This window comes from Ambystoma mexicanum, chromosome 6p (genome assembly GCF_040938575.1).
Source record: "Ambystoma mexicanum isolate Mex_15411 chromosome 6p, UKY_AmexF1_1, whole genome shotgun sequence".
NCBI classification, from domain to species: domain Eukaryota; kingdom Metazoa; phylum Chordata; class Amphibia; order Caudata; family Ambystomatidae; genus Ambystoma; species Ambystoma mexicanum.
In genome coordinates, this window is record NC_090935.1 from 1,456,089,693 (window position 1) to 1,456,112,885 (window position 23,193).

Consider the following 23,193-nt stretch of genomic DNA (forward strand, 5'->3'; position numbering starts at 1 on the left):
AAGGAAGGGAGTGTACACATGGGGGGCTTATACAACGAGGGCTCCTTCAGAGACTTCTCCTCCTTGCAATCCGAAGATGACATACCCAGCGGACAATTCCTCTGGTATCTAAAGATCCGGAAACTAGCGCAAACCAAATGGGATACATGGCCCGAGGAGCCGAGTCCAACCCCTTCGTAACACTACTGTACATTTTGGGAGAGGGATGGAGACCAGTGTCTCAGATATACAGTCACTTAATAGACAGGCCTAATCCCCGTAGCCCTGATCTAAAACTTAAATGGGACAGGGACCTGGGGCGGGAAATGACTGATGGAGAATGGGAGAGGGCACTGGCGTTCCCCAAGGAGGTTTCCAGGAACTCCAGATTCAGACTGATCCAACTCAACGTGCTGTACCGCTCGTACCTAACACCGCACAGAATAGCGAAGATCTATGAGCAGCCCCAGAATAACTGTCCATGGTGCAACAGAGACAAAGCGGACCTAATGCACATGTTCTGGGAAAGCGCCAAGGCCCGACAACTCTGGGCCGAAGTGGAGCAAACCTGTGGGAGGGCTGGCATGACGAGGTACGAGTGGACCCCTGGAGTATGCCTCCTGGGGACTTACCTCAGACTAGCCAAAATTAAGCACACCGTAAAGCTCATGGACATGGCATGCATCCTGACTAAAAGGACCATTGCAATGGTATGGAAGCGACCGGGTGGTCCACGATTCCAAGCATGGCACAGCGAACTGGAACGCTGGGTCGGGGCAGAAACCTCAGCCTGGGAGGAAGGCATTGCCAGGTCCCCTGAAGACGCACGTCAGGCACTGGACGCTTGGAAGGCCCTTACATGGGCTCTGTTCCACCCCTCCAACGACGATAAGCCCTCTTGAACAATTCACCCTATGCTAATTTGACCTAACCATCACAAAGACACCTGAATAGACCACCGCTAGAAATTTATCTGATCCCACCCCCTCTCTGAACTCCCTCCTTCCCCACCCCTTGTTGACCCTCCCAAAATAGACTATCAACCACCTGGAGACAATCACTGTTACTGTTAAATGTTTTATGTTGAAGTTGTTTATGGTTTAATTAAATGACTGGCTTTATAAAGACAAGTTCACTCTGTCGCAGTTGGCACCCACAGTCACACTGCTGTTGTACCTATAACAAATGCCAATAAAAAAAAACGTGAAAATAAATAAATATAAAAGGAATAGGCCTCTCACGCTTGTAAATGCATTAAACTCATAAAGGTAGACTATGGCATTTCAAGTAAAACGAGAATCAAAGTTCTACTCAACATGAACTTGATAACTTTGTATCCTTTGAGCTCGGGTTGCATCCCCTTCCCCAGGTTCAAAAGCAGGATTTCCAAACTAAAGTTACAAATAAGAACATTCCCCTTTTTAGCAACGTTCTAATCATAAAGTTCTTCTTACTCCAAGTCTTTCAGTTGGCACTTGTCAACATTTCCAAAAAATGAAAAGAAAAGTCTTTATCTTCAAACTGATAATCAATATCTTAATATAATTTCTCCTTCTTGAAAAACAAGCAATTCAACAATTATTCTTCATTGGCAATAATGTATTTGTCTCTGTGGTTCTTTCCACAGTTCTTCAAACACAATAGTGGTTTTGCCACTTTCTTTCCTTCACAACCTTCAACCACAATGCAGAACTTCAATGTCTTCTTCCTGGTCCACTAACATGCCAGGACTATCAATAACAATCCCTGTCCTGGTATACTCCCCTGCCAGGAGAAAAACTCCTTACACTACTAAAAGTACCATGTGGTAAGGCTTGCTTCACAGTTATAGAAAAGTCTTTGACTTTAAACATCATTAAGATTCACAACTTCATTTGTGAAGACACAATACACATTTGGTGCTGTTTTTCCATTGATTTATTTTCCACAGACAATACAGATTATGTTCGTCTCTTTCTTGATCCCTCTTACAAGGAAGGTTTCTCTCCTGCCACTCTTTATCTCTCACTTTCACATCAGACAACTGCTGACGATGTCTCTGTATCACATTTGCCTTTCTTTGGCTTAGGCCACGTGTGTTGGTGGGTGGCTTAACTATGGCCTCTTCCTCACTGTGGGAATAATGGTTACAATTTCCCTGCAATATCGTTTTCTTGTTACATTGCCAATGCGGGTTATATGCTTAGCAAAGTGTTGCCCCCACTTTACTTTGGCAATGGTGCTGATAGGTTTTCTTCCATGTCGCCCTCTCTTTACTTTGGCAATGTCGATCTTAATCTTGTGTGAGGAATCTGAGGGCATCCTCACTTCTTTGCCCAATATATCCTCTTACCAGGTGGCCAGGGAAAGGCCGTCGCTATTGGATCCTGGCCCTGGGGGTGGATATGCCAGGGAGAATGATCTCGGTGGAGGCGACTTGGAGAGTGTGGATGAAGCACCCTTAGGTGTGACCATTTCTCTTTCACCATTAGTCCATTGTCCCCCAAGCCTTTATTGGCTGTTGTCAACCCCTTCCCCAATTGTCCTGTAAATCATTCCCTAAAACACACCAGTTGTATACTGGGCAAGGAAGAGACCAACTAAAAACACAGCCTCTCTTTATTGATTTGCACACATACAAACACCATTTAGGTACTGGGACAAGGAGGAGGAAACCAAGAGTAATGCAGAACTCCCAAAACAGCAATAAGCGGTCTAGTCTTTTCTTGACCAATCAGCCTGGCGGAAGGTTTAAAAGCCGGAAGATTGAAGAACATGGAATCGTCTGTGGAAGCAAGTCTCCAGACTGCTGGATGAGAACCGACCTCTCCAAGAAGGCGGCCTGGTAGACGGAGTGCTCAAGACAGCAGAGTAGATGCAGAGTATATACAGTGGGAGCCGTGGCTCAAGGAGGGTGGTGGCAGAGTAGGGAAAAGTAATCAGCATGAGCAGGAGAAGCTTCCGAGTGAGGACTGAGCTGCGAGAAACGCATCGTTGATGGGAGCGAAGCCACAGAGAGCCGCTGTGGAGACGAAGCGAGGAGCTGCACAAGAGAGAGATTTCTTGACAGCCGAAAGCCTCGCTGGAACGCTGAAAGCACCGACAAGTGAGTCCACCTAGAGAAGGGGACACCAGGAGGGCAGGCGAGCATGTGAGACTTAAAAGAAAGTTAATAAATAATGATTTAAATGAAAGCAATCACCTTGATGAAAACAAGTGTATTGAATACCAATTTACATGAAAGTAAGTACTTTGAACTTTGAATACCGATTTGAATGAAAGCAAGCACGGTTGAATAACGTTATGAATGAAAGTTGTTTTGTGGAATCACATGAGTTAAAGGAACTGTGCAAGCATCGGCAAAAGCCACAAGGATCTAATTGTGAACTGTGCAGATTAAAAGAACAAGCATTGGCAAGAGCCATAAGAGCATGTGAAAGTGCAAAAAGCAAATGGTGGCAAAACAAGCAATGTTAAATCAATGTAAAGATGAGGAATAAGAATATGTCAAGCACCACTGTAGAGATGAGACCCTGACAGCGTGCCTATGAAGAAGGAGCAAGTAAAGTGTGTTGTTGCGGGACCTGTAATGGGTGGACTGCGTGGTTCAACAACTGCGCCTAGAAAGAGTAACACCTTTATGGAAAAGCCACTTAAAGCACCACAAAGAAGCTTGTAATTGATTCTAAAAGGAAACTTTGTGTGATTTGAAAGTAAGGCATTGAACTGGTGAAAGATAACCAAGCCAGAAGAGCTGAGAAGGATCCCAAGGAATTGTGTTGTTAGAACTGTTGAAAGACTTGAAAGCTTGGGGAAGGGAACCCCTTTTTGTACTGTGAATTATTTGAAACGTGGGCAAAGGAAACATTTTGACCAAGAGCTGGACGAAGCTCTGAACCTTTATTTGAACACTTATCATTTTGAGGCTGACATCCCTACACATTTATAAAAATAGATATGAAGGCAAGTATAGGTTTTGGACACAGACAGACATTTGCTTTGGTCTTCCTGACACAGACTATTCTTAGTTTTATTTAGTTAAGAAACTCCCACCTTAGCTTAGAGCAAGTTAGGCATTTTTCCAATGTTCATTGTTTTAAATCAAAGTTTCAGTGTGTTGTCTGCGTCTCCTTCCCTATACCTTCACACTTGCTGCAATATTGTCCCATTTTCGTTTAGACAATAATAGTTGTAAACTTGCTTTCCTTTTAAAGCAAGTTTTTTTTGCCACGTAACTTTCTTGCACTCATTCGGTATTCAAAATAGTCACTAGCCGTTGGCGTTCGACGACGGAGTGTTCCGGGGGTTACTTAATACAGGCAAACTCACCGGTCTATCCACACATGTCTGCTCGACCCGCTGCTTCTTATGTGGACTCCTAAATGTATAACTGCTTCGGTCGCATTCCCACAGCCCCCACCGCTAGGGAAAGGAGCCTATTTTGCTCCTCCTGCATGCCACTGGTGGCAGGCCACTGTGACCAGACGCATAATGAGGATAGCTTCTCTCTCCCACGGGACAGTCTGTCTGAATCCCGCTTCTGACTGCGCAACCTCTGCAGTTCCGGGTTTCCACTCTGAAGACCCCTCTCAGGACCGAACTCCGCTTCACAAACAGCAGTGGCTTTGGCGGCTTCAAGTTTCTGCTTCTGCTGCTGCGGCTGACAACTCCTGCTACTCCTCCACCTTCTTGTTCTAATGGCCTGCACCTGAGGGGGCATTAAATATTCAAAAGTCCCGCTCAGGTGTGGGTCATTAGAGCCGCTAGACTGCATATTGCAGTTTGGTGCCTCTGAGACCCCGTTTCTCGTTCCCATTACTTAGAGCATTGTGGGACTTCAAGTCTGCAATGTTCTGCTTTCTTTTTGTATCACAAATACAGTCTTCAACTTTATTTAATTTACTCTGTTTAGTAAGCGCACCTTTAGGTAAGGATTTTGGAGAGGTTAATGAGTGCTTTAAACTTAGGCTTTAACATATTCATCAGAAGCCAGCGTCTTAATGCTCTGATCTGCATGCTGATCACAGTGGTTTTCACTACCAACAAGGCAAGTAGGTTTGAGAGGGGAAACCTTACTCTGACAGCAAGCCATTAAATATTCTGTCATCATGGGTATCTCTTCTGAAGATGAAGAAAAATACTGCGTCTCTTCTAATGGAGCCCTCCTATTCCCTTGGGGGCCTTCAGCTCCCAGGTGATTCACCCGGCTAATACCACCCACATGGTTAATTATAATTTATATAAATGTTCTTTTATAACACGCTTAATATCTGGGACCAGTTTCCAAGTGCGAGCCTGGGATTTGAACCTGTTGCTATGCGTTGTCTTGCTTCCAAGACAAACACGTTGCCCCTGAGCTATCCTCCCGGCCTAAGGATGAGCTAGCGGCTGCCTTCCCCTGGTCACCTGGGAGGAGACTCTAGGTAAAGATTCTGTGAGGACTCTGCAGAAATCATCACCGACCCTTACAAGCAAAGCTCATATTAAGTAACAATAGTAACCAATCTTCATTGTGACAGTAACTGGAGGGAAGGAGACCCAGGGCTGTCAAAGAAGACAGTAGAAGGTGAGGAGAACTATGAGAATAAGACATACACACGCAGTACTTGACAGGAGAGTAAACCAAGTCTGTGCTTAGGACTAAGAGACCTTATAGAAAAGGGAACCAGGTCTGCCAGCCAGTGTCGGGGACCCACAACAGTCTGGAAGAGCATCCAAGCCATTCCTTCGTCACAGTGCCTGGTAGAAGGAAACCAGGTCTGCCAACCAGGGTCTGGGATCCCAAAGGCAGAGAAGAAGCCTGGGAGGGTCTGGTTAAGGAAGGGAGACATTTCACCACCAATTGCTGAACTGTGTTATAAGCCTAATGAAGACTGGGGAACACACCCCCCCTCCACCCCCTCCTCCTCAGCAGGTGATGAACTGTACCAGTAGCATGAGGAAGGCTGGGGAAGGGAGAAATTCCCCCAATAGTTGAGAAAACATGTAAACCAAGAACTGCCTTTTGCCTAGGAGGAAGGAAGTCATTCCTCTGGACTAAGAAGAACTCCTTTTTATTTAGTTTAACATAGAATGTGAGGGACAGAGCTAGGATCCTGACATGGGACTGTGGAATCTTGTTTTTTGACATCCTGACTGTGACATTAGTAATATTGGTTGAGGCAGGAAACCCCCTTTTTAGAGCTAGGGCAAGCTAAGGTTTGCTTTTCTTTATTTACCTCACAAATAAAAATCTATGCTAATCACAATGATACCTCCGTAGGAAAGTTTTACTTCTGCACCCTTACAGGGCACACCAAAAAACAATAGGAAGGACATCAGGTATAGATGAGGATAGCGGGGGGGGGGGTTTAACCTGATGTATATAAACTTTTAACAAAAGACAGAGGCCCCCACGCTAATTTAGCTTGTAAACACACAATTTTACTGGATACTGAAGGGATTCTCACACTTATGGGAACAATGCAAATCTAAAGAATTGAAGTTCTAGGAAAATACAACCTCACTTCATCAAAAATTCTGTTAAAAAAGAGATACATTTTAATATAAATAGTAATTACGTAAAAGCACATAAAAAGTAACATACAAAACTCGAAAAAAGTGGCAAGTGCTTCACAAACAGTGCTAAATATTCATTGTCAAAACAAATGGTTTTGTGCAAAATTTGCAATTGTTCAGTATCTATTCTCTGGGATATTTAGATAACATCAAGTCTACAAAGGATGTCAACAGTTCTAAATACTTGTAACAATGGTTCTTCACTACTGAACATTAAACCACACAGTAATTGCATCCAGAGACCATCATTGTCTAATGTCTCTGGTTCCTGTGCCTAGGTCAATATGTACATAAAGTGCATCAGGATTAGTTAGTGTTAGTTTAGATACTACTCTGTTGTATCTATGTGAACCCAACATGTTTCATTCCTTCCATAATTCAAGTTATTAATAGGAACTTCTTCAAGGGAATTTTTTGAGCCAGGGTCAAGGGGCACCCTCAGCCCAACTTATGGTGGTATCAGGTAGGCACTTGAAGAGTTGAAATTGGTATGTCAGTGCGAGATCTTGGATGGTTTATCCCATTAGGCACTTGAATGAAGTACCATTTCCACTATGTTTGGGTTAAATACAAAGAAGTGGATCCAGTGTCAACCTAATAATAAAAACAACAAACCACAAACTAGTCAGTGTGGTTGCTTTAAGATGGGTACATCATTCATTAGTGGACTAAGTTAGATGTATAACAGGTTTTACCGGTTCTCAGTGTCGGTTAAGCGTCCTCGAGATACTGCACTGAATTTCTAAGTCGCAGTTCAAAAAAGGAGGGACCCTAGGGACATACAAAAGTGACATGGTTCTCAATCTCCTAAGGCGCGGTGGTAAAGGAGAGAATGCTTTAAAACACGGGCTAATAGCCTTGTGTTTTAATAGTTGAAAGTCAATGCAGATAATAATTACTGTTTTAGGAAAAAACGTAATAACTTACTGTGCTTGTGTCTCTAATTAAGTAAGCAGGTAGGAATAGTTGCAATACAGATGAAAGTTTGTGGGAGACATCGAGTGGGCAGGATCGCAGTTGAATCTGAAAGTAAAAAATAGATACTAGACTGAGTGCCAAAGTGATATACAGTGGTGTGAGCATAGTATTACATCTATTGTTGGGTAAATCATGCTTTACATGGCTACACACTTTCTAAAAGTGTAGAAACAGAACGGGAGAAAGAGAACTTAGTCTCTGTCTGTTCCATGTAGGTGTAGGTGAAGGGGAGGACATTTCCCATACATTCCAAAAAGTCGTCAGGATCTGGGATGTAAGTTGCAGGACTAAAGTGCACGAAAAAGAAACAGGGCGCCATACCTGCTGTTGGTGCTGCTTAACTACCGCTCGGTCGTTGCGATAGTTGTGACTCCTCTCGCTTTTGTGGATCGGGGGAATCGTGTTACTAAACGCCAGTCAGTAGATGGGTTTACATAAGCTCAGGGTGCGCATGCGTACAGGGACGGGCACTAGTCCCTGGGTTGCCTCGCGTATACGAGGCACTGCAATACGCATGTGTGTGTAAATCAAAAACGCATTAATTCCCTCATACTGTAGAAGTCAGTGGAGTAGATCGGAAGGGAAGAGTAATACAATCGCTAGATGTACGCGCGATGTGTGTGTTCACGAGAAGAGAAAGAACAATAATGGATTCACTCATAGGGAAACATAGGGAGAAATCGGTGCTAGTGCGCATGCGCATAGCGGAGTACAGTGTTCCCTAATGGTCTCCACGTAACGAGAGGGAAGATCAGGATAGCAATGGTTTTCAGTACTTACACAGTGTTAATATAATAATGAAATGATGTTAAAATCACTGGAAGATGGAGATCTGTGGGACGAAGAGGTTTGAAAATGGCAGAACCCACGTCTTTCAGTATATACAAGTAATGATTCATGTATGTGCTGGTATCGTGAGCTAATGCAAGGCTTATATGGCCATTAGGTGTAAAAATCGCTGTATATCGGGTGTCAAAACACAAACAAAAATGTAGAGGGAGTCATAAAGTGCCGGAAATCTAGGTGAATGCCAGGATTACAGCGGTTTCATCCATTTCATGTCGAATATTGCAGAGATCATGTTGTAACTCCACATAAGGAGCCCCATTTTCTAATCTAAGGTAAATATGGATTCTCCAGTGTGGTATTAGAGGGTCGAGACGATCTCTAGGTCAATGGTCTTGTGGTATAATTGGGGCATTAGACACTTTATAGCTAACTCATGGAGATGCTTACTGGTAATACATCTAAATGGCAGATAGATGTATTGAGTTCTCACTGCTGTGGTGCAGTATACACAAGGCTGGTTCATGTCAAAAGTCACTTTTTTAGTAAATATAACTGTGTATTAGGTAATAAAGACATTCCAATCGATATTTTCATTAAGGCCAACAGGATAACTTTTAGTCAAAAAAATCATCTTTTGCTCTTGAATGCTTAAGGTACGCTTGTCTGCACTGGAATTCTGGGTTGATTCAATTTTCATAATTACAGTCCATCTGAGCTCTTCTGGTTTGTGTCCTAGACTGGTAAAGTGTCCTACCAACGGTGCATTCACTGTTTTATTTCTAATACAGCTTTTATGTTCTCCTATTCTGACTTTGATTTTCCTTTCTGTTTTCCAATGTATAGTCTATTACAAGGGCACCAGATGGCGTAAACTACCATCGTCGAGTTGCCGGTTGGTGAGGACTCTTTGTTCCCATCTTTTGTGCAGGCCCAAGTCAATGTCTTTCGTTCTGGATGTTTGTGCACAGCAATGGCATCGGCCACATGGACTGTGGCCTTTAGTTCTCGGCAGACCCCAGCTTTCTGTTTGTGTCGGTTGTATACTCAAATTTGCTAATACATCATTTCTGGTGGTTAATTCTTTTAGTTTCTTACTTCTGCGGAATGCACATTTTGGTGTAGGCAAGGGACATTCTCCTTTTTCCAGTACATGCCATTTTCGTCTCACAATCTTGGATATTTCATTTGACAATGGCTTATATGTGCTCACAAATACAATCTTATCATCATTTGTTCTTTTCTCTCTGTATTCCAGGATGGCATCTCTATTAATATTAGAGGCTCTTTTGTATGCATCTTTCACTGCTTTTTTAGGGTAACCCCTCCTGAGTAGATTATATTTCAAATTTTCAGCTTCTTCCACAAAATCCTTTTTCTCACTGCTGTTTCTGTTCATGTGAAGAAACTGTCCGAAAGGCACATTTTGTCGAGTATGTTGGGGGTGAAAACTCGAATAAAATAGCATTGAGTTTTTGTCGGTGCTCTTATGGAACGGTTTGACTTGGAGTGTTAAATGTTCTTTGTTAATAAAGATGGTTAATTCCAAGAAATTAATAGCTTCATGGCTAACAGTACTTGTAAATTGCAAGAAAGGATTTTGTGTATTCAGCCACAATTTGAAAGCTTTGAAATTCAACATGTCGCCTGTCCATATCATCAGAACATCATCAATAAACCTTTTCCAAAGTTTAATGTATTTTCTGTAGGGGTTACAATCATTCAAGATCACATGAATCTCTATTGTTTCAACATATAGATTAGCCAGAGTCGGTGCTACGGCGGACCCCATAGCAGTTCCACGTATTTGTTTACAGAAACAACCGTTAAAGGCAAAGCAATTTTCACACAGTGCCATCTCTGTGCACCATAGGATAAAAGAATTAGGTGTCTTACCTGTGGTTCTTACAGTTAACAGTTTTTCTTCTATCATACTCAGTGTCACTGCCTGAGGAATTTTTGTATACAATGAAATCACATCTAGTCTTACCAATAGATCTTTGTTATCAACCTTCATCCCTTCCACTAGTCTAATGACTTCTGTTGTATCTTGGATGTAGGATGACATTTCTTTTACATAAGGGCTTAGAAAGTGATCTGCAAATTTCGAAAGGGGTTCTAGAGGAGAACCGCAACCAGACACTATTGGTCTCCCCGGGGGTTTTCCAGAGTTTTGTGAATTTTTGGTAGTGTATAGAAATTGGGAACACTCGGGTGTGGTAGCATCAGGTATTCTGCTGCCTGTTTAGATAACCACCCTCTTTCTTCTGCTTTTGTCACTTTGTTGTTAATCAGTATTTGTAATCTCTTAGTGGGGTACATTGTTAAGGGTTCATAAAAGGAGCAGTCACCTAACTGTCGTTCACATTCATTAATGTAATCTTGTCTGTTTAGAATAACAATTGCTCCCCCTTTGTCAGCTTTTCTGATCACGATTTCCTGGTTAGATTTCAAGCTATAGATGGCCTCTCTTTCTCTTTTGTTAGTAAGAAATTTAGGACGGTTATTCTCATTCTCTAATTTCTTAAGGTCACTCATCACTCTCCTTTCAAATACTATTGATTCGGGAGTATGGCTGGTTGCAGGGGTATTGAAGTTCGAAGGGCGACCTAGTCCTGTTTCATTAAGTTCACCAGTGTGTGGGTTAGTAGAGAAGAATTGTTTGAGGTGGATTTTACTAAAGAGCATTTCTAGTTCTGTTATATTCCTGAAAGGATTGTATCTGCCTGTAGGAACGAAACTGAAGCCCTTTTCTAGAATAGATTTTTCTGCCTCATTAGGTTCATAGTCAGACAAGTTCACTAGTAAGGTCTCTTGCTCCTTGTGTGCCGGGGTTCGCAGTCCCAGTTCATCTGGTCCTGATCTAAAAAAACGGAGTATGATCTTGCATTGCCTCTGCCTCAACCTTTCTAGGATCTCTGGGGCTGACCACGTCTAATACCATTTGATCTTCTCCCTCTAGATGTGCCCCTGTTGTTTAAATAGTTGTCATCTGTATTGTCATCACTGGAGCCATGGGAGCTATATGATGTATTATCAAACCAGACTCTACGTCCTCTTTGATGTGGTTGGTCTAGCGATTGCCTTGGTTTAAAATCTTCTTGAGTATAGATAAATGCTTTCTCATGGGTCTTTTTTCATTCTCCTTACTCTTACTCGAGTGGTATAATTTTTAAAGTAATCTAGTTCCTTATTAAGTTCCTCAAGTCTTTTTTTATAGATATCTATTGACAACAGTTTTTTGATTTCATCTTCTAGAGTTAAAAGTTCAGCTACAAATTTGTCTGTCATTTCTTTAGCTGTATCTATAATTAAAATAATCCAATCTCCGCCACATTTGTTTGCAATATACCTCCACTGCTGTACAAATTGTTTGTTGTCTAGAAACAATCTCGGTTCATTACGGACCAGCAGTCCCTGTGGAAGAGTGCCATTTCTGAAGTATTCAATCATAATTACTCCATGCAATTCTGTTCTGATGAATCTCTTCTTTAGTTGTGCTAGTTCATCCCAATTGCTCACATTATTAATTGTGGAGTTGCCATTATCTGGATCTAGGGTGGTGGCTCGTGCTAATAGTTCCAATACATATTTGTCGTCATAACTTTTCACTTTATCTGCAGCCATGTTATTGTTTGGCACTAGCGGATTAGGTAGAACGAGGAGGATCAACCTCGAACATCCTGATATAGCCATCCACCAGTATGCGGACAATTCTCAGTTGTACATGAGTAAAATTCCCACAGGACATCAGTCATCTCTGTGATTACCAAGCCATTGTCCAATCCTGGATGTCGACTGCCTACCTGAAACTTAACTCCTCCAAGACGGAATTTGTCCTCATCAGTCCCCCCGCTAAACAAAAATGTGTCCGACAATGGCTCAGTGATATCCACCTGTCAGGATTATATCCGCAACTCTCAGATTCAGCAAAATCCTTAGGTTTCAACATTGACAGCAGCCAGTCCTTCCAGCAACACATATCCCAGAAGGCCCAAACTACATGGCTCCAAATGTCCACCCTTTGCAAAATCAAACCCTGCATTCCACTGCAGGACTTCCGGATCGTAGAGCAGGCATTTGTGGTCTCACACATCAATGGGGGAAATGCCCTCCTGCTCACTTGTCTCCAGTAAAAGCAGTCTACCACACTGCATGTCTTAATAAGAGTGTGCATACATGTGACCCCATCCTATGCAAGTTACATTGGCTTCCTCCGTAGGCTAGGTTACCGTTCAAGACTGCATGTATCCTCTACAAAGCAGTCACAAGACGCACACCACAGTACCTGGCAGATTAGCTCTCCACATGCAGCAAATTAAACCAACCCGGCTTGAATGGCAACTTGTGCGCAAAGAGAGGACCCGCAAACAATCCTCCTCTTGTCATGCCTCCACCCGCTGGAACTCTATCCCGGTATCCGCTCAGAATGCCCCCACAATTCTCCAATTTCACAAATCTCTCAAAGTGGCATTTTCAACCACGCCTGACCATGGACTAATCCCAATGGATGCACATACAGATAGAACTCATAGTTTTTCGCTACTGTTAATAGATGCCAGCCCAAGCGTTGGCTACTGACACCCTGTATAGCGCTGGGTTGCTCTCGAGCTAGGTCTGTGTTTAAATGATTAAATGAAAATAAAAAAATAGTGCTACGGATTAGCCTTTTGCCACCAAAAACAGAAGGCCTAGCCTAAACGATGAATGCTGGAGGCCTCCTTTTTCCTACCCCCAGGGCATCATAATCCTCAGCACAAGAACATGTCTGGCTGAAATATTTGCCAGACATAGCTGAGCTATGTCACTTTAGTGTGATGAGGAAAGAAATGGAGTAGTAGATGGAGGTCAAAGGGACAGTAGCTGGAGGGATCCAGTAAGAGTGGAGGTGCAAAGGTGAAGGGGAGTTATATCCAGCATACCATCATAATGCTACAATTTCATCAAATACGCTTGTGCAGAAGATTTTAGAGAACAAATACGTTAAACAAGTTTGGGATTATGGTGGCATGCAGATTGTGTGTGTAAGTGGTTTCAACCCAGCACTCCAACTAAGTCAATGCCTAGCGTGAGATGCCCAGCTGGAACCCTTAATTATGTATTTTTATGTCTAAAGTTCTTTTATTTCTGAATGATGTACCATTATATCACGCCCCTCTCTTTGAATCCCCCCGGTCTCACTGAACCAAGAAGAAGGTTGTTTTGCAAAGTTAAAAGATGTATTTGATGGATTTGAACAAGATATATATCACACTTTTATGAATTGGAACAATATCTAGATATCACACTTATTAATATTTATACAAGATCAGCAATGGGTGATATCACAACAATCAACAATCTCTTTAATCCGTAGGAGTATGGATGAGAAGAATAATGTAGCGTAGAATAACTTTGTGGGGGTTCAGTCAAATGCAATGATATGAGATTAATGCAGCACAGAATTAAAACTTGATATGAATTCAATCAAATGCAATGTAATCACTCTTTCCCCCTGATACTACTCAATCCCCCCCTAATATGCAATATAGAGATGGAAGGATAGAAAACAGGTTTCAGGAATACACACTCTTAAATGCAGTTTCAATCCCAATTCCCCCAGCAAGCTTAGAGAGAAACAGGAATGATTTGAAACAGGTCAAATGCTTTTGAATGTGGTTTTGAATGAATGGGAAAAACACTAAAAATTGATTTAATTCTCTAAAGTGGATTCAGAAATAGTGGGAGCCGCTTTGGATAGGTTCAGGTAAACACTAGCAATGATGGTTGAATGACTAGCAGGTTGGAAACTGAATTCAAAGGTTAAATGCAAAGAATAGCTGTTTTATATGGGGTGAAATTGAGCCAAATGCAGAATCGCTACAAACCTTTCGCGCGCGCGCGTTCAAATTGATTTCTTTGAAAGCTGAGGATGTTAGCTTCAATTTGACACTTAAATTTCGTTCCTAGCATGTACGGTTCAGAAGTTATGAAGGTTTTTAGTAAAGGTCAATTTTTCTCAAAAAGAGTCCAGATTTCAAATGAAAGATTCGCTTTTGAATATTACAAACAAGGATTGGCTTTACACTAAGGGGCTATGAAGATGCGAGATACCAACGGTACAGCCACCAGTTCAGGCGCCTCTGTCTGATCTTTGCCCGCCGCGACACTTACCTTTCTTCAGCAAATATATATTAGCGCAAAGATGATTTATCACTACAGTTATCAAAGGATTATATGGATGAAAGAAGGATTCAGGACAGACAAAAGAGATTCTACAATGCAGTCTGGATATGATAGAATGGGTTGGATAGGATTACTTAAGGATAAGAGATTGGCTATGGACAATTCTATGCTAAATACTCGCAACTATGGTTTTGGAATAGGGCCGTCAGGATCTGGTCAAAGGTTTTGGACTGGAATCTGCTCGCCACCGGACAGGATTCAGGGCACCTAGTTCTGCTCTCAGCATGGCACTCTGTCTCTGCACGGCTTCTTGGACTGGATCTGACGGGTTGGTTCTGGGTTACAGCTCTGCTCTACTGGTTTGGATCTCTGGGTTCTAGCAAAGGTTCTTGGCAAGAAGCAGAAAAACAGCACAGCCCGGCTGTTGAATTTGTTGTGTCCCTTGGATGTTTGGGGTTAAAATCAGGTTGCAAGATTTTAAAGGCCAGCTGAGAAGGGTTCAGGTTTGGATTCTGGGCCTTCTGCTTTCAAGGTTCTGGAGCCCTGATCTGGATTCTCTTGCAGAGCGCTTTGCCAGTAAATCAGTTGATGGGTGAATGTGTGTGTCTTTGTCTAGGTCCTCAACGGTCCCTATTTATGTATTTCCCAAGGGGGTGGGTAGGCTGATTATACTAAGCCCAACCCTCCAAGAAGCCTATTGGTTAAGGTATTCCCTCTCCCCTGAGTTGAGAAGGAAACCGTGTGTCATGATGTGTCATGGTGACTGTGTTTATGGTCCAGGAAGAAAGCTCCCCTTTGTTTCTACACAGAAAATCTATTTTTCAAATAAAACATATTTCCAATATCACCAACTTGCTAATACATATTTACATCCCAAATTAAATAAGGCACGTACCCATCAAAGTCCCATCTTTTTAAGAGTTTCGGTTCACAAATGAAAGTTTTCCACGCTTTTGATTGGTTACCCAGTGTCAGATCTGTACACATTTTTCCACATACATGCTCATAACATCTGGGCATACTCCTGTGAAGTTTCATATTTTTTGCATTATCACAACTGCTACAAAGTCAACATTTTGTTAGTTCTGTCTCTGAACATCGCACAGATTCCAGATTAGTTTCAAACTGTGAGCCACATTTTCATTTTAACAACCTATAAATTCCAGATTTTTACCAGTTTGACACAGTTTTCTATGAGTCTTTTTCTCAAAACTATATTTTCTTTAGTCCCAGATACACAATTCAGTCTAGCCCCGCCTCCAAGGTTTTGGCTGGGCCAGAGCAACCTGAGCCTATTCCTGTCAGCAGCTGGTTTCTGTTGATGCCCAAATTAGCATTTCCTTTCAATTAAGGGAGTCTTTTGTTTCTTGTCAGAGCAACAGGCCCCTCCCACTTCCTTTCACACCTCCCTGCTAGTTCTCCAGCAGAGAGCAGGGGGGGGAAGATTCCTTTGTTTGGGAGAAACTGTGGAATGTCTTTGAAGCTCAGTGTGGCTGGCTTTAACTCACTTTTAAAACAATGTTTAAAATAGCCTTTTTCTAAATTACAATTTACATTTTTACAAATATAGCCACAAATCTCTTAATTCCAACCTTTTTAAAACAGAGATTGAATTGTCACCCTATATTGCTTTTGATGGGAAGTCTCTTCTTTTCCATACTTTACAAGTTTACATGACAGTATAAGTAAATGCCAGCTTCTGACACAGGCGAGCGGCGGTACTGCGCCCATTTCTGACATATTTTTCCCATGCAAGCATCTTTGAATGTGGATTTTCTTCTGATAAAATATGCTTCTGCTGACATTGCGCGTAGGTGGATTCTTTAAAAAAAAGTGATGTTTAACACCCACCAAGGATGTTGGATCTTTTGTGATGTTTAGGAACCATGAATTTTGCACTTCCCACAGCCAAGGAAAAACAGATTTTTAAAGCAGTTCTTGGTTTCCCTTGCAATGCAGCACTGCTTTTTCAAGTAGTTTCATTTTACTATGTGGGCAGCCAAATGATAGGTTTTGGCAGTGGTCTCCTGTGTTTCCACTGACATAGGCAAAATGGATTGGCGGCCCATTTTTCAGATTTCCCTGCGCCATTCTCGGCGATTTTTAGTGTGCATAAGGCTTTTCGGCGGCCATTCTGTTGTTTTTGATGAAGACAGCGCACAGTGATGTTGCAGGGCATAGACTAGTTGGTTAGAACATCCCACAAACACCAATCACAATAAGGAGCCAGTTACATGTACTTCCACGCAGAGAGTTTAACACTTCTAGAAAGTGTCTGCCTTCAAGGTTAAAGTCACTAAATTGGAAACTCTGAAACACCACACCTGACTTGGGAAAAAAAAGTGCAAGATCAGAAGAGTAAGTCACAGTTGAAAGGAGTAAGTGCATTTATTTGATATTTAGGACTGCAATTCATGAACTCTCTATGCAATATGAACAACTTTAACAAACCCAGGAATTATATACACCGGCCTCTTGTTATATAAAAGCAGAGTGTAGTCCATTCTGTCTGTTTCTGGCCCTCCTGTTATTACTAAATTAACAGACCTGACACAAAAACCAAGGCAAGCTAGTACAATTTGTATGTTTGGGCAGAGAGCGAGAATTTCCCAAAATCTTCTAATGACTTTTAAGAACCAATGTAGATGCGTTTTCCCAACATACCGCAACATAACTAACTGGCTTGACGATATGTCTGAATGGTCCAAAGGAAAATCGGAAAAAATATGGATATGAAGATGAGATTATGATGGGCTGATTCTGTGGAATATCACATGGCTGATGCACACCAATCGCTAGTATGTGTAGCTCAGCAAGATCACAAAGTCAACAATATGTACATGGGACTCAGTAGTATAGAGGTTGTAACTCACCAAGCCCTTTAAAGCCCATACATTACAGTAAGGATGTGTCCCTGCATTAGAAGGACAGTCCTCTGAGACCTGGAGTATGGGTAAATGCCTGATGTTAGTATATGTATGCATATATTCCGCAAAGGGACTATCAAGTATTTCTTCTTGTTAGTTTTTTTTGCCAATGTCCTGTCTGAGACAAGACTTTAGAAAGCCCACCTTGGATGAACAGGGGGACACCCATTAGGTTTAGCCTGAACTGCCCCAAAGGTTTGGTAGAAATGGCTGAGCAGCCAGGCTTAGTCTAGGAGGGATGAGGGCTGTAGTGAGTCATAAAGTACTCGGAGCATACACTTAGTTCAAGTAAACACTTACACACTAGAAGTTATATAAAAATGAGCATTTATGTTATATACACAAATGCTTATCACTTTTAAGTAAGGTAAGTTCTATCACACAGTAGTAATAAACACAGAATAGTTGCACTATCCAAAGAATACAAAATAATTTTCAACAGTTGGAAGGTAACCCAAAGTAGCAGAAACCTCTGAAACTAGTATGCAGACTCTAGACCAGTTCGGATAACTTTAGTTAACCCCTGCTTAACCAATACTAAGAGGTCCAACCCTGTTCTAAGTGAGTCTAACAGAGACAAGGGGGGCACTGGAGGCCCAGTGGCCCAGGGCTGAAGAAGGAAAGGCAGGTAAGCCGTAGACAAGGAGGAGTCTATGAAGAGTTCTTCACGTTTACTGTTAAGTATCAGTAGATTTCTTTGGTAAGGAGCACAATGGGTTGTCCTCCCCAATATAGCTCAATGTAGGCCTGGGAGAGGATGCAAGTAACAGGTTAACTGCAACCGTCCGAAGCACAGGAACAACAAAGCATGGCCCAGGTAAGTATTAGGGGCCGAACAGTACCTTTATGAACGAAGAAGCTGGTGCAGCAGGACCGTCCCCAAGGAGAGGCGGCAGACCCCAGTTCAGGATTCTTGGCCTTGCTGACTGAAGAAAAGAACTAGCAATGGATCTGGAGGTGTCTCTCGAGTGGTTGGATGCCCAGCAGAGGATCTTCTCAGAGCTGGCTCTTTGGTGTTTTTTTCAAGGCTTGTTTGAAGGTCGTTTGTTGTGCGGTACACTTTGCTCCGGTTCTCGGTCCTCGTCTCAGCAGAGAAGTGGGATACAGCCTCTGGAGTTTCAGGAGGATGCCTGCAAAGTTTTAGACTAAACCACGCCTTGGAAGACGTTGCCCCACAAAATGGCACAGGACCCCGGGCATTGTTGGATTCCGGGCCATGGATGACCCAGCTCTACCAGGGAGGGCACAAAATGCAGTTTTTCTTGGTTAGGCCCACCAGTCCAAGGGAGGAAGTCATCCACTTTGGGGCTTCTCGGACAGCACTGGTGGCTGTGGATCTTCTTTTTCTTCCTTCTTTTTCTTCCTTCATCTTTCTTTTTCTTCTTCTCGGGAACTACCCACTATCGCTATCCTAGTGGAAATGTCCTAAGTAGGCTATATTTCTAAAAAAAACTACTGTGTGATGGTCCCGGCAGACCTGGAGGCTGTTATTCCTGGTTTACAGAGTGACTCCTGTGAAATATCACTACTTAGACTTGGCAGGGAGAGATGTTCTCAGAAGTCCTTAGTCTCCTAGTTGCAGTGAGGTGATGCTTCCAGCGGCACTGTGGCTGCTTGAAAAATCATGCAGGAGAGGAGAGGGTCATCAGCTGCCATGAGGTGACTAGGGGAGACCACTACAATGTCAGAAAAGAGAGAGGAATCCAGCCAACCTTACCTGAGCGTCTGACATGCTGGAGGAGATCGGAAGATGGATAGAGTGGCTTTCAGTGTTGAAAAGAGGCCGTATTGTGTGTCAGAATGCTACATTCTCGAAGACTCGAAATTGAGTAAGCAATCCTTAACTGTCCCACTGCTTGCTATGAAACAGTCCTAGAGCAAATTGAGAAAAACATTAGGTAACTGACCCACTAAGTCTATGTTCAGAGAGGACTCAGCAAATATTCATTGACTGAAATGCTTTATGCTAGGAAGTTTAGCCTGAACTTCCAGACAAAATTGAGAAAGCCTTAATTTATTGTTACACTGCATGCTGGGGATTGGAGTTTAAACACCCAAACTGAATTGAGAAAATATCCATGAATTTACATGTTGCATGCTGGGAAACTGAGATTTAAGTTCCAAGGAAGATGAATCCTATGTCCTAACTTTGAGAGCACATTGGGAGAGCACGTAATGACTTACCCGCTGCATCCTGAGAAAAGTGAATTTTAAATGCCAACGTGAATTGAGAAAGCATTTATTATTTGACAAGCTGCATGCTGTGACTAAGTGGCAACTTCAAGTGCAAACTGAGAAATAATTTACTTTGTGATCCCGCTGTTTACTGGGAGACTGAATCCTGATCCCAGAGAGGCCGTTGAGAAAGATCATTGGCTGAGTGAAATGATATCCCCCGCTTCTCAAGCATTTGTGTAAGGGCTCATGGTGTTGGTCCGTGTCCCTGGTGCCTGCCAGGGCGACTCAGGCCTCGCGTTACCGATTGAGACTCAATTTCCCAACAGCTCCTGGGGCACGTGCCGTACACAGGACTGTGCGCTTCACACGCATGGCTGTCACGTGAAATACCAAGTACGTCATGACAACTGGAAGACTGCACCGCTTGAGAAGTCGCGATAATCACAGCGCTGTGCTTCTCAGCTATTGTTTTTCCCCATGTTACTTCGCGTCTGCATGCATTCTTGATTTCCTCCTGTTTTGACCTTGGACTGTTTCTGGATTGTTTTGACACCGTTTTTTGGTTATGTGATGAGTCTGGACCATTTATTTGAGCCACCACTTTTGAGACTGGGAAGATAAAGCATTCTGATAAGGAAATTAGCATTTCCTGGTCATTATCCTCCTAAATGGGAATCCGAAAGACTTGTTAACCCTGATTTGGATTCCCCGAATACTGACATTTTCATCAATTCTTTTGGCTTTGGGAAATGCTGGATGTCGCCTGAACGCCACAGTTAAAGAAGAATGGCGCACCACTTTTGTTTGTTATGACGTACATAAACCCACGGGGAACTTTGAATGGGGTTCAGGGAAGACATCCTAGTGGGATGGAACCCAGCTAGACCACAGAGACAGTGGTAGCATGAAGAGCAATCAGAAATGCTTGCAAGATGCTGGAAGGCTGGCGTCCTGACAGGCAAAGAGGCTTGGATCAAGGAGGAGACTGGGATGGCAAAGCGTCTGTCTTGCCTGGTGGTGCGACCATGCGTAAACCGTGGTGGGCCTGCGGCCCGTTAACTAACAGCAAGAACAGAGTGCAGCAGAGAGATCAAATCCCTGAGCTCCACACAGGAGGTCCACTACCTGCCGAGCAATGGAAGGGAAGCGAACACTCCAGAAAAGGTAACACCGTGGAGCAGGACGAATAGTGAGAATTGAAACTGGGAGAGTCACAAGGGTTACGGGAGCCAGCTCTGAAAACCCCAGTGAGCACACGACTTGCCACAGCTGTGCTAAAGCAAGCCTGACAGAGGACTGGAGGACTTTGGGGAGTCCTAGAAGCAATATCCGAGGCGGGGGTTTGCGGGAGCCAGATGAACCTGAAAAGAGATCAAGCAAACCTATCGTTGGGCTTTGGAGAGGCCTGAGAAACAGGAAGACTTTAATATCCGAGGCCGGAGAAGCCGAGAGGGTTGTCGAGAGGTTGCGTGAACCACAGCAGTCTGAACGTTGATGTGGGCAGGCACCAAGACCCTGCTGAATAATAAATACAAAAGTGCAAGAGGAATTTGGGGAAAGCCCATGAAATATCAAACATTACGAGAACTATATTGTACTATATAGTTACGAGAACTATATTGTACAATATTACGAGAACTATATTGTAGGGAATTTAAGAATCTTTAAAACCTTCTTTTGGAAAGAGATCCAGAACTTTGACAAACTTTTTTTAAAACCTGCTTCTTGGAGAAGAGATCCAAGTGTTGGACCAGGCAGAAGCCAAAGAGAGGTTGTTGCTCCAGCCTCCTTCGTTTTGTTTTTGTTAAGCTCATTGAGGAAGTTGGCCTGTGAGCTGCTGGTGATGTTTGCCCACATTTAGGGCCCGATACCTGTCTGGCCTGTCTGGCCGTGGCCAGAGTGCCGTGCCTGCTCATCCCCTTCATCCTTACTTGTTCCTCCTGACTGCATCGTGCTGCGATCACTGATCCCTGCCTCCTTGCAACTTGGGCATTACTTCTCTTCTTACCATGATCAAGGTAAGCATTGCTACCTTGCTCAGCCCTCGGCTGCGTGCGCATCCTCTGGCTTTCCGATGGCACCTCTTGTCACTCCTCCTGCACTGCTCCTTCCCTATGCATCTTTTTAGCTGTTTTCCATCCCGGCTTTGGAACTTTTTCACCGTCTCAGACTGTTGGTGCTCGCCCTTTAAACCAGTCGGCTGCCACGCCCTCTCCACCGTCCGGGTGCACCCCTACAGCTGGCGTTGTTGCCAATGGGTTTCGTCCTCCACTCCTATGAGACTTGTTAACTGCCTACCTTATGCCACAGTAGCAGCGTGAGCATTTCTACACGTCTGTCACCCTTTCATCCGGAACATTTGATCTGTTGCGACTTGCTCTCTTCGGAGTCTTGTGCAGCGTTGTCACTCATTGAATTTCAGGTTGTCGAGCATCGTTGTTTGCACCATGTGCCCGTTCCATCTAGGGCTTTGCTTTGTTTTTCGCTTGCACCGTTTTGATTCTAAAGATTAAGTATTTACTGGCATAGTCGAACTCTGGTGCAATTTTCCAACTGTGCATTCCCCCATTCCCGCACTCGCATCTACTTTGACTTGTATGCCTGTCTGATGTAGCCCCCGTACCATGAGGTGTGCCTTTGCCAGTCTTGTAGTCGCCTATTTTGTCTGTAACCATATACGTATTCATGCACTTCACTATTGTACTATGCACTTTCTGTAACAAGCACCTAAATGCCTCTGGGCTTTGAGCGCTGGATTAAATGCAAAAATAAATAAATAAATAAATAAGTGGTAGGACCCTTTAGTGTAATACGATTTGGACTAAGGACTTGGAACATTTGATGAACACATTTAGTTTTTAGTTAGTTAGGCAGGGGATTTCCCTTGTAGCGGTAGCTAGAGATAGGCGTTTTCTTTTAATTTTAATAAACACCCTTGAAACATGTCAGTAATTAGTCCTACTTCGTCTTCTGGTTCACCACACTGTAGTATTCTTCTCTGACTCCCTTGTCTGACCCTGGCTCTGGACAGTGGGCTTTCCTTTGGAGTGTTGCCTAAACCGCTTTTGGATTTCGAACTTGGGTTTGGATTATGGACTAGATGGATTTTTCCTTGGATATATTTCTGAGACTGTGAATACTTATCCTGGATCGGCTTTGGGCTATTATCTCCTGGAACTGAGAGACTCTGATCACCTTTGTTCCTTTTATCTCCATTTCCCTTTAGTTACACATTTGTACCATTTGGGGGGGTCCTTTTCATGTGTCTTCTTGTCCTCCTATTTTTGCTACAGGTGTGTTCCCTTTCCCTCTCCCTTTTTTTTTAATTAGTTGCTGCTCCGTTACCCTTCTCATTCACTGGCTATCCAGGTAACTGGGATTTCATAGGGTGGGTTAGTGTGAGCCTAGTTTTGGGAACATCCGTCTAATATTTTCCTTTGTTTTCCTTGCAGTCTGATGCTTCTGTACAGCAGTTCTCTAACCTTTTGACTTATCACCTGGCACTGTAGCATTTTATATCCTCATTGGCTGGGGGATTGAGAGGAAGGTTTTTCAGTCTACCAGGGGTTCAGTCAAGCCCCTGCCAATTTGTGAAAGATAGCCTTGATGTGTAGACTGTTTGCTGAATCTTTGTGTCGCATAT

At 43.1% G+C, this 23,193-nt stretch overlaps 1 protein-coding gene across 4 annotated transcripts in view; it reads left to right on the forward strand.

Annotated features, from left to right (window-relative positions):
* LOC138510525 (zinc finger protein 813-like) overlaps positions 1 to 23,193 on the forward strand; it is a 304,868-nt gene that overhangs the window by 167,871 nt on the left and 113,804 nt on the right. The window lies entirely within an intron of this gene.